A 12,777-nucleotide genomic window follows, 5' to 3' on the forward strand; every position below is an offset into this window, starting at 1 on the left:
GTTGAAAATCATTGATCAGTTCTGGTAATGTTATCATGTAGATGTTGAAAAGCAAAGGAGAGATTATTGATCATTGGGGGACCCCTGCTTTTGTGAGATAGGGTTTGGATGAGAAGTGGGGGGAATAGATGATATTAGTTCTGTTTTGAAGGTAGGATGTAATCCAGTTGAGAGTACTCCCTTCTATGCCGGCTTCATGGAGTCTTTGAATTAGGGTGTCATGGTCAACTGTATCAAAGGCAGCCGAGCAGTCCAAGAGAAGAAGTGCAGCAACTCCATTGCGGTCGACTGTGTTTTTAAGATCATCCCAGATTGCTATGAGTGCCTATTCAGTGCCTCTTTCTGAGCAGAATCCCGGTTGGCAGTCTGCAAGTATGGAATTGTCTTCAATACATTTTGACTACTTCCACAACCCCTGATACTCAGTCAAGTGAGTTGTACACAGCACTCATTCTGGAGGAACACCAAGGGGAATGAAGGAATGGAACAAAATAAGAAAATAGCCGACCACTGACTGTATGACAGCCTCCTTGTATTACCCTTCAGGCTCATCTGTTATCCCACTTTGTAGCTTTTAATTTACAGTTTTATTCATATCCATTGTCTTTCTCAATCTAGACTCACTATTTCTGTTAGTTTGTATAAGAATCCTTTAAAACATTAGTTCTTTCTCTTTTAGTTGTTTCTATATTGGAATTTAAATAATCTCTGGATTTGGCACATGCAGCATGGTTTCCTTAATGTCTGTCTCTGGTTAATGCAGATTGCACTATTCACTGAATAATAATTAAGTACCTTGTCAATAATCAAGTATTGTGCATTTGTGTCCACCAATGACACTGCTACCATCAACAACTCTACCACTTCAGCTGCTGTGTGCCGCCTCTGGGAGCAAACAAGCCACCACGAGCAGGTCATAGGGCATCTTTCTTCTCTCCGGATTAGCTGGAGAAGCTTGTAGACTAGGTCAATCCCCTGTATGGTCAGCTCTATGCCTCACCAGAGGCACAGGTAAGAATCGCATAGGCACAATTGATTCTGTTCAAAACCATCCTTTCCTTTCTCCCAGGCTACCATGTGCCACTTAGGCCCGTATTTATACTTTTTGTGCGCCGCATTTGCGTCGTTTTTTGACGCAAAAACGGCGCAAACTTGCAAAATGCCATTGTATTTTGTAGGTTTGCGCCGTTTTGCGTCAAAAAGCGGCACAAATGCGGCTCTAAAAAAAGTATAAATACGGGCCTTAGACTTTTTGTATGTTAGTTGGCACAGTTTATTTGGCATCAATGGGATGTACATGGAGCAGGTATTGGAGAAAAGTACTATCTGTTTTGGACATTCACAATGTGTTGTGTGATGTGTTTTAAGTATGAGATCCTCCTTGTTTTGGATGGATATATCTTGGCAAGGAGACTTTGAAGCCATACAATGACATTTCTTTGGATATGATGGTTGTAAATGTCAGACAACATTTATGTGCATGATAGCATGAGCTGTGTATGCATCTTGTTTGAGTCATTTGAAGATCTTGTAAGCATGTAAGCAACGTGTTTTGTGTCACAGGTCTTTCACCACAAATCTGACCATGTCAAACTGTTGTTTAACCACTCGCATGCCTTGGACGAGGTCACCTCATCCAAGGCAGCTATTCCTGTGTGGCTTGGATGAGGTCACCTTGTCCAAGGCACGGGAACTGGGGGGAGCGCTAGCGCTCCCCCCATGTGCACAGCGGGGATGGAAGATGAAGCCCTTCCCCTTCCACCCTACCCCCCCCGGCAATCTGATGACGTCAGCGCGCACACAGCGCGCCGACGTCATCAAGTGTTGCCGGGACGCGGTGGAAGCCATTTGCTTCCAGCGCATTGAGGAAAGAGGACTTCTATCGGTAAGTCCTTCCCTTTTTGGGGGTTTTGGGGGGGGAAACGGACACGGGGCAAAGGAAAGGGTTTTCCCTTTCCCCCTGTGCCTGTTTTCACAGGATTCCTGCTCCACTAGACACCAGGGATTTTTTTGGGGTGTGTTTATTTTGGGGGCGACCCCTTGGGCAAGGGTCGTTCCCCTGGAGGGCTATTTTTTTTAGTATTTCGCCCCCCCCGTGGGCAGATCGCTTATTTTTCGGCCGATCTGCCCCCAGATGGGGGCGAAATCCACTAGACACCAGGGATTTAGTTTTTATTGTTTATTTTGGGGGCAACCCCTTGGGCAAGGGTAGCCCCCGGGGGTATATTTTATTTAGTATTTCGCCCCCCCCCCCCCCGGGGGCAGATCGCCGATTTTTCGGCCGATCTGCCCCCGGGGGGGGGGGGGGGGGGGGCGGCGAAATCCACTAGACACCAGGGATTTCTTTATTTATAAGTTTATTTTGGGGGCGACCCCCTTGGGCAAAGGTCGCCGCCCCTGGGGGAGTATTTTTTTTAGTATTTTGCCCCCTCCGGGGGCAGATCGATTATTTTTTGGCCGATCTGCCCCCGGGGGGGGGGCGAAATCCACTAGACACCAGGGATTTACTTTTATATGTTTATTTTGGGGGCGACCAGCCATGTTTTTGGACGATCTCGCCCCCCGGGGGGGGTCAAAGCACACTAGGCGCTATGGATTGTGTGGTATGTGTGTGTGTGGTGTGTGTTTGGGGGCACCCCTTGGGCAATGGTCACCCCCCCAAAGTGGGGAAAGTTTGTTTTGGCCATCTCTGCCCCCTTTGGGGCAGATGGGCCTATTTTTGTAGGCCCATCTGCCCCCAAGGAGGGCAGAAACCACCAATACGCCAGGGATTTATTTTTTTTGTTCCCCTTTTTTTGTTTTGTGCTGGGGGTGCCCCCTTTGGGAAGGGTCGCCCCCTAAAGGGGGCACAGAGCTGTTGCCCATTTCTGCCCCCCTTAGGGGCAGATCGGCCAATTGTTTTACGCCCCTCTGCCCCCAAGGGAGGCAGAATCCACTTAGGTACCAGGGACAATTTCTAAGTTCTTGGTGGTAGGGTGTTTGTCAACTGGCGAAGTATTTGTATTTGTGATTATAACAATTTATTTCTTCTTTTTCTTCTAGTTCAACGCTTTTGCTTCCTTTGCTGTGGATCCTTGCGGTTTTGGCAGTAGTTGTCCTGCGGTTTGCATAGTTGCATGTTTTAGGTAAGTGAAAGCAATTTACTCCAAAGGAGTATTGTTGACATGCATGAATGACATGTTTGTAGGTGGTGTACTAAATGCAGTATTGTGTGTGAAATTGTCCTTAGATTTGAGCACATTGATATTTGTGTTGTCATATGTCTAATTTGCTTTTTTCTTTTTTCTTTTTAGTGGGATATCATTGGTGATTGCTGTGTCTGTGCAGAGTAGTTGCTTGGTGAGTAGCTTTTTCAGGCAAGTGAGTGGTATAGTTTTTTAGTACATAACTCTTTGTGATAAAGCTACACTTTGTATATTACTTTTTTTAGTGCTAGTTGTTGTTGGCAATCCATGTGTTGTTAGTGAGGATCATGGCTAGCCGCAGAGTGACCGCTCAGCAAGTTGTTGGCATGCTCTTTGAGTTGTCTTCAGACCATGATTACGAGACTGACTCTGCATCTGAGGCAGAGGAGGAAGTGGGAGATTCTGGAAGTGAGTTTTCTGTCCAAGAGTATTCTTCTGATGAGGAAGCTACTCTCAGTGCAGATGAAGGGCCTGTTGTAGAGGAGGACATTGATGTGCCAAGAGTGCAGCAGCCTGGGGCTGAAGGGTTTCCCATTAGAAGACCTGACACCTCGTTGCCCCAAACATGGAGCAGCCACAGTTACCTGCATTTACTGGTCTCCCAGGGTGTATAGTCAATATGGAAAACTTTTTGCCTGTCCACTTCTTTCACTTGTTTATGGTCGATGTATTTTTGGAAGAGATTGTGGAGCAGACTAATTTGTATGCAGAGCAATATTTGAAGGACAACGCTGCCAGACTTAAGCCTCAGTCTAGAGCTACTCAGTGGGTTCCCACATATCTGGAAGAGATTAAAAAGTTTTTAGGTTTGAATTTTTTGATGGGGTTGATCAGGAACCCATCACTGGATTCTTATTGGTCTACTAGTCCCTTGATGGCAATGGCTATATTTCCTGCAACAATGACATGTAATCGGTATTTGCTTCTTCTTCGTATGCTGCATTTTGTAGACAATGCTTTAGCCTTGCCACAAGATCACCCTGATTGTGACCGTCTTTTTAAGATTAGGCCTGTCCTTGATCATTTTGTAGATCGGTTTTCAGAGGTCTATGTTCCAGGCAAAGAGATAAGTGTGGACGAGTCTTTGGTCCTTTTCAAGGGGGGTTTAGTTTTTAAGCAGTACATTCCTAGTAAGAGGGCACGGTATGAGATTAAATTGTATATGCTGTCAGAAAGCAGTACAGGATATGTGTATAATTTCCGGGTCTACACTGGTAGGGATTCCAGTATTGACCCTCCTGGTTGTCCGGCCACTTTTGGAGTTAGCGAAAAAATTGTGTGGGAACTTGGTAGACGGCTGTTTAACAAAGGTCACCATTTGTACGTAGATAATTTCTACACTGGAGTGCAGTTGTTCAAGGAGTTGTTCAGAGTGGACACTGTTGCTTGTGGCACAATCCGTTCTAACCAGAAAGGCTGTCCAAGGGAGCTTGTCTGTAAAAGACTGAGAGGGGACAGTGCAGTGCCTTGCGGAATAATGAGCTGCTAGCTCTGAAATTTTCAGACAGGAGGGATGTGTACATGCTATCTACCATCCATGATGAGAGTCCTTCCCCTGTGACTGTTTGGGGTCAGGTTGCGGAAGTGCGCAAACCTGTGTGCATTTTGGACTACAATAGGCACATGGGTGGTGTTGATAGAGTAGATCAGAGGTTGGAACCTTTCACTGCTCTTCGTAAGTCTTACGTGTGGTAGAAAAAGTTGGCCCTACATTTATTTCATTTGGCAACTTTTAATGCTTTCATTGTCTTCAAGGATTGTTCACCTGAGTCAAGGATGACATTTGTTAAATTTCAGGAGTCGGTGATAGAAAGCCTTATTGTGGTGGAACAGGCAAGAGTTCCTAGAGTAGGAGTGGTGGAGGATGTGGCTAGATTGAAAGATCAGCACTTTCCAGATCACATTCCTACCACTCCCAAAAAAAACTTGCCCACAAAGAAATGTAGAGTATGTGCCCGGAGATTAATCCGGAGGGAGAGCCGGATGTATTGCCCCGAATGCCCTTCAAAGCCTGGGCTGTGTGTGCCCAGCTGTTTTAGAAGTTACCACACAAGGAAAAACTTTTGGGAAATACTGTGAGCGTAAACTGTCTTTTTTATATTTTCATATGTTGAGTTTCACGGTTGGCATCACTGTCATGTATTTAGTTAGAGCTTTTGTGTTTGTAGTTTTGTACTTATTTTATAATTAGTTAGTGGTTTCTTTGTTGTTTATAGACAAAAAAAGTGATGGCGGTGTGTGTGGGGTGGCGCTTGGCTGGCGGTGTGCTTGGGGTGGCGCTTGGCGGGAGGTATGGGTGGGGTGGCGCTTGGCTGGTGGTGTGGGTGGGGAGGCGCTTGGCTGGCGGTGTGCTTGGGGTGGGGCTTGGCTGGCGGTGTGGGTTGGGTGGTGCTTGGCTGGCGGTGCCAGCCAAACGCCAGTCCACACACTCATCAGCTGGTGTGATTGCTGTATCAGGCATGTGGGCGTATGAATGTGATGGGCCCTTGACTGGCGCTGTCTGTCGATGCGAGTCTTGTAATCTGCTGGGCCTGTGCCTGGCGGTGTGAATGGTCTTGTGCATGTCATGTTTGAAAGGTGTTTGAATGGACTGTAAAGCGGATGGTGCCTTGTTGTGGCTTTACAGCTCACGAGCTGTGAGTCATTGGTTCCGTTTTTGGGCCTTTTAGTTATTACCAGTGCATTTCACTTTTGTGAAATCTCTTGTTAATAAAATTTGATCTACTGAACCATCACTCACCCTCGTGCCAAATCCAACCAGTATGTGTGGTACAAATGACAAAACCTGCTCCGCTGTAATCAGGCGTTGCAGCACACTTGAGACATGCTAGGTGTCTCAGGTGGGACCCCGATGATGAAGCATGCCACCAACTTGGTTGGTGGGTGAGGGGTCTTTTTCACATAACCTAAGTGTGTTTCTTTTCACAATTTTAGTGTTTGGCACATCACAGACGTATGTGGACACATCAAAATTATATACTACAAAACTACCTGTGTTTAGGGGGGGAAGGGCCACCTATGTTTTTGGTCCTGGGTGTGGCCTTCATCTAGGGAAACCTACCAAACCCACACATTTTTAAAAACTAGACACCCCAAGGAGTGCAGGGAGATGTGGCTTGCGTGGATCCCCCAACATTTTCTTACCCAGACGCCTCTGCAAACCGCAAAATTTGCTTGAAAAAGCATATTTTCCTGACTTTTGTTTGTACGATCACCGCTCCAGCACAAAATTCCTACTCCCCAACGTTCCCCTCAGTCTCCTAAGTAAAATGACACCTCACTTGTGTTGGTCCCCAAAGCAGAGTCAGCCTAAAGATGTATAAAAGAAGAATATGTTGTTATCAACTCGCTGTGCTATCCCCTCAATCTCCACAAGTTTTTGGCCTTATTCTGCTGCAGGCACCTGGCCCACCCACACAAGTGAGGTATCATTTTTATCAGGAGACTTGGGGGAACGCTGGGTGGAAGGAAATTTGTGGCTCCTCTCCTCTCTGATTCCGGAACTTTCTGTCACCAAAATATGCGGAAAACGTGTTTTGTTAGACAAATTAAGAGGTTTGCAAAGGATTCTGGGTAAGAGAACCTGGTCAGAGCCCCACAAGTCACCCCATCTTGGATTCCCCTAGGTCTCTAGTTTTAAAAAATGCACAGGTTTGGTAGGTTTTCCTAGGTGCCGGCTGAGCTAGAGGCCAAAATCTACAGGTAGGCACTTTGCAAAAAACACCTCTGTTTTCTTTCCAAAATGTGATGTGTCCACGTTGCGTTTTGGGGCATTTCCTGTCGCGGGTGCTAGGCCTACCCACACAAGTGAGGTACCATTTTTATCGGGAGACTTGGGGGAACGCTGGGTGGAAGGAAATTTGTGGCTCCTCTCTGATTCCAGAACTTTCTGTCACCAAAATTTGAAGAAATTTTATTTTTTTTTGCCAAATTTTGAGGTTTGCAAAGGATTCTGGGTAACAGAACCTGGTCAGAGCCCCACAAGTCACCCCATCTTGGATTTCCCTACGTCTATAGTTTTAAAAAATACACAGGTTTTGCAGGTTTCCCTAGGTGCCGGATGAGCTAGAGGCCAAAATCTACAGGTAGGCACTTTGCAAACAACACCTCTGTTTTCTTTAAAAAAATGTGATGTGTCCACCTTGCGTTTTAGGGCAATACTTGTCACGGCCGCTAGGCCTACCCACACAAGTGAGGTATCATTTGTATCGGGAGACTTGGGGGAACACTGGGTGAAAGGAAATTTGTGGCTCCTCTCTGATTCCAGAACTTTCTATCACCAAAATGTGAGGAAAACGTGTTTTTTTGCCAAATTTTGAGGTTTGCAAAGGATTCTGGGTAACAGAACCTGGTCAGAGCCCCACAAGTCACCCCATCTTGGATTTCCCTACGTCTATAGTTTTAAAAAATACACAGGTTTTGCAGGTTTCCCTAGGTGCCGGATGAGCTAGAGGCCAAAATCTACAGGTAGGCACTTTGCAAACAACACCTCTGTTTTCTTTAAAAAAATGTGATGTGTCCACCTTGCGTTTTAGGGCAATACTTGTCACGGCCGCTAGGCCTACCCACACAAGTGAGGTATCATTTGTATCGGGAGACTTGGGGGAACACTGGGTGAAAGGAAATTTGTGGCTCCTCTCTGATTCCAGAACTTTCTATCACCAAAATGTGAGGAAAACGTGTTTTTTTGCCAAATTTTGAGGTTTGCAAAGGATTCTGGGTAACAGAACCTGGTCAGAGACCCACAAGTCACCCCATCCTGGATTCCCCTAGGTCTCTAGTTTTTAAAAATGCACAGGTTTTGCAGGTTTCCCTAGGTGCCGGCTGAGCTAGAGGCCAAAATCTACAGGTAGGCAATTTGCAAAAAACACCTCTGTTTTCTTTAAAAAAATGTGATGTCTCCATGTTGCGTTTTGGGTCATGTCCTGTCGCAGGCGCTAGGCCTACCCACACAAGTGAGGTATCATCTTTATCGGGAGGCTTGGGGGAACGCTGGGTGGAAGGAAATTTGTGGCTCCTCTCTGATTCCAGAACTTTCTGTCACCAAAATGTGAGGAAAACGTGTTTTCTTAGCCAAATTTTGAGGTTTGCAAAGGATTCTGGGTAACAGAACCTGGTCAGAGCCCCACAAGTCACCCCATCTTGGATTTCCCTACGTCTATAGTTTTAAAAAATACACAGGTTTTGCAGGTTTCCCTAGGTGCCGGATGAGCTAGAGGCCAAAATCTACAGGTAGGCACTTTGCAAACAACACCTCTGTTTTCTTTAAAAAAATGTGATGTGTCCACCTTGCGTTTTAGGGCAATACTTGTCACGGCCGCTAGGCCTACCCACACAAGTGAGGTATCATTTGTATCGGGAGACTTGGGGGAACACTGGGTGAAAGGAAATTTGTGGCTCCTCTCTGATTCCAGAACTTTCTATCACCAAAATGTGAGGAAAACGTGTTTTTTTGCCAAATTTTGAGGTTTGCAAAGGATTTTGGGTAACAGAACCTGGTCAGAGACCGACAAGTCACCCCATCCTGGATTCCCCTAGGTCTCTAGTTTTTAAAAATGCACAGGTTTTGCAGGTTTCCCTAGGTGCCGGCTGAGCTAGAGGCCAAAATCTACAGGTAGGCAATTTGCAAAAAACACCTCTGTTTTCTTTAAAAAAATGTGATGTGTCCATGTTGCGTTTTGGGTCATGTCCTGTCGCAGGCGCTAGGCCTACCCACACAAGTGAGGTATCATCTTTATCGGGAGGCTTGGGGGAACGCTGGGTGGAAGGAAATTTGTGGCTCCTCTCTGATTCCAGAACTTTCTGTCACCAAAATGTGAGGAAAACGTGTTTTCTTAGCCAAATTTTGAGGTTTGCAAAGGATTCTGGGTAACAGAACCTGGTCAGAGCCCCACAAGTCACCCCATCTTGGATTCCCCTACGTCTATAGTTTTAAAAAATACACAGGTTTTGCAGGTTTCCCTAGGTGCCGGATGAGCTAGAGGCCAAAATCTACAGGTAGGCACTTTGCAAACAACACCTCTGTTTTCTTTCAAAAAATGTGATGTGTTCACGTTGCGTTTTGGGGCATTTCCTGTCACGGGCGCTACTCCTACCCACACAAGTGAGGTATCATTTTTATCAGAGACTTGGGGGACGCTGGGTGGAAGGAAATTTGTGGCTCCTCTCTGATTCCAGAACTTTCTGTCACCAAAATGTGAGGAAAACGTGTTTTTTTTAGCCAAATTTTGAGGTTTGCAAAGGATTCTGGGTAACAGAACCTGGTCAGAGCCCCACAAATCACCCCATCTTGGATTCCCATAGGTCTCTAGTTTATAAAAATACACAGGTTTTTCAGGTTTCCCTAGGTGCCGGCTGAGCTAGAGGCCAAAATCTACAGGTAGGCACTTTGCAAAAAACACCTCTGTTTTCTTTAAAAAAATGTGATGTGTCCACCTTGCGTTTTAGGGCAATACTTGTCACGGCCGCTAGGCCTACCCACACAAGTGAGGTATCATTTGTATCGGGAGACTTGGGGGAACACTGGGTGAAAGGAAATTTGTGGCTCCTCTCTGATTCCAGAACTTTCTATCACCAAAATGTGAGGAAAACGTGTTTTTTTGCCAAATGTTGAGGTTTGCAAAGGATTCTGGGTAACAGAACCTGGTCAGAGACCCACTAGTCAACCCATCCTGGATTCCCCTAGGTCTCTAGTTTTAAAAAATGCACAGGTTTTGCAGGTTTCCCTAGGTGCCGGCTGAGCTAGAGGCCAAAATCTACAGGTAGGCAATTTGCAAAAAACACCTCTGTTTTCTTTAAAATAATGTGATGTGTCCATGTTGCGTTTTGGGGCATTTCCTGTCGCAGGCGCTAGGCCTACCCACACAAGTGAGGTATCATCTTTATCGGGAGGCTTGGGGGAACGCTGGGTGGAAGGAAATTTGTGGCTCCTCTCTGATTCCAGAACTTTCTGTCACCAAAATGTGAGGAAAACATGTTTTCTTAGCCAAATTTTGAGGTTTGCAAAGGATTCTGGGTAACAGAACCTGGTCAGAGCCCCACAAGTCACCCCATCTTGGATTCCCCTAGGTCTCTAGTTTTTCAAAAATGCACAGGTTTTGCAGGTTTCCCTAGGTGCCGGCTGAGCTAGAGGCCAAAATCTACAGGTAGGCAATTTGCAAAAAACACCTCTGTTTTCTTTAAAATAATGTGATGTGTCCATGTTGCGTTTTGGGGCATTTCCTGTCGCAGGCGCTAGGCCTACCCACACAAGTGAGGTATCATCTTTATCGGGAGGCTTGGGGGAACGCTGGGTGGAAGGAAATTTGTGGCTCCTCTCTGATTCCAGAACTTTCTGTCACCAAAATGTGAGGAAAACATGTTTTCTTAGCCAAATTTTGAGGTTTGCAAAGGATTCTGGGTAACAGAACCTGGTCAGAGCCCCACAAGTCACCCCATCTTGGATTCCCCTAGGTCTCTAGTTTTTCAAAAATGCACAGGTTTGGTAGGTTTCCCTAGGTGGCGGCTGAGCTAGAGTCCAAAATCTACAGGTAGGCACTTTGCAAAAAACACCTCTGTTTTCTTTAAAAAAATTTGATGTGTCCACGTTGCGTTTTGGGGCATTTTCTGTCACGGCCGCTAGGCCTACCCACACAAGTGAGGTATCATTTTTATCGGGAGACTTGGGGGAATGCTGCGTGGAAGGAAATTTGTGGCTCCTCTCTGATTCCGGAACTTTCTGCACCAAAATGTGAGGAAAATTTGTTTTTTTAGCCAAATTTTGAGGTTTGCAAAGGATTCTGGGTAACAGAACCTGGTCAGAGCCCCACAAGTCACCCCATCTTGGATTCCCCTAGGTCTCTAGTTTTTCAAAAATGCACAGTTTTGGTAGGTTTCCCTAGGTGCCGGCTGAGCTAGAGGCCAAAATCTACAGGTAGGCACTTTGCAAAAAACACCTCTGTTTTCTATAAAAAAATGTGATGTGTCCAGGTTGCGTTTTGGGGCATTTTCTGTCACAGCCGCTAGGCCTACCCACACAAGTGAGGTATCATTTTTATCGGGAGACTTGGGGAAACACTGGGTGGAAGGAAATTTGTGTCCACGTTGCATTTTGGGGCAATCCCTGTCGTGGCCGCTAGGCCTACCCACACAAGTGAGGTATCATTTTTATCGAAAAACTTGGGGGTACGCAGGGTGGAAGGAAATTTGTGGCTCCTCTCCGATTCCAGAACTTTCTGTCACCAAAATGTGAGGAAAACGTGTTTGGTTTTTTTTAGCCAAAGTTTGAGGTTTGCAAAGGATTCTGGGTAACAGAACCTGGTCAGAGCCCCACAAGTCACCCCATCTTGGATTCCCCTAGGTCTCTAGTTTTTCAAAAATGCACAGGTTTGGTAGGTTTCCCTAGGTGCCGGCTGAGCTAGAGGCCAAAATCTAGAGGTAGGCACTTTGCAAAAAACACCTCTGTTTTCTTTAAAAAAATGTGATGTGTCCACGTTGCGTTTTGGGGCATTTTCTGTCACGGCCGCTAGGCCTACCCACACAAGTGAGGTATCATTTTTATCGGGAGACTTGGGGAAACACTGGGTGGAAGGAAATTTGTGGCTCCTCTCTGATTCCAGAACTTTCTGTCACCAAAATGTGAGAAAAACGTGTTTTTTTAGCCACATTTTGAGGTTTGCAAAGGATTCTGGGTAACAGAACCTTGTCAGAGCCCCACAAGTCACCCCATCTTGGATTCCCCTAGGTCTCTAGTTTTCAAAAATGCACAGGTTCTGCAGGTTTCCCTAGGTGCCGGCTGAGCTAGAGGCCAAAATCTACAGGTAGGCACTTTGCAAAAAACACCTCTGTTTTCTTTAAAAAAATGTGATTTGTCCACGTTGCGTTTTGGGGCATTTCCTGTCGCGGGCGCTAGGCCTACCCACACAAGTGAGGTATCATTTTTATCGGGAGACTTGGGGGAATGCTAGGTGGAAGGATATTTGTGGCTCCTCTCTGATTCCGGAACTTTCTGTCACCAAAATGTGAGGAAAATGTGTTTTTTTAGCCAAATTTTAAGGTTTGCAAAGGATTCTGGGAAACAGAACCTGGTCAGAGCCCCACAAATCACCCCATCTTGGATTCCCCTAGGTCTCTAGTTTTTCAAAAATGCACAGGTTTGGTAGGTTTCCCTAGGTGCCGGCTGAGCTAGACGCCAAAATCTACAGGTAGGCACTTTGCAAAAAACACCTCTGTTTTCTTTCAAAAAATGTGATGTGTCCACGTTGCGTTTTGGGGCATTTTCTGTCACCGCCGCTAGGCCTACCCACACAAGTGAGGTATAATTTTTATCGGGAGACTTGGGGAAACACTGGGTGGAAGGAAATTTGTGGCTCCTCTCTGATTCCAGAACTTTCTGTCACCAAAATGTGAGGAAAACGTGTTTTTTTTAGCCACATTTTGATGTTTGCAAAGGATTCTGGGTAAGAGAACCTGGTCAGAGCCCCACAAGTCACCCCATCTTTGATTCCCTTAGGTCTCTAGTTTTCAAAAATGCACAGGTTTTGCAGGTTTCCCTAGGTGCTGGCTGAGCTAGAGGCCAAAATCTACAGGTTGGCACTTTGCAAAAAACACCTCT

This window comes from Pleurodeles waltl, chromosome 6 (genome assembly GCF_031143425.1).
Source record: "Pleurodeles waltl isolate 20211129_DDA chromosome 6, aPleWal1.hap1.20221129, whole genome shotgun sequence".
Classification (NCBI taxonomy): domain Eukaryota; kingdom Metazoa; phylum Chordata; class Amphibia; order Caudata; family Salamandridae; genus Pleurodeles; species Pleurodeles waltl.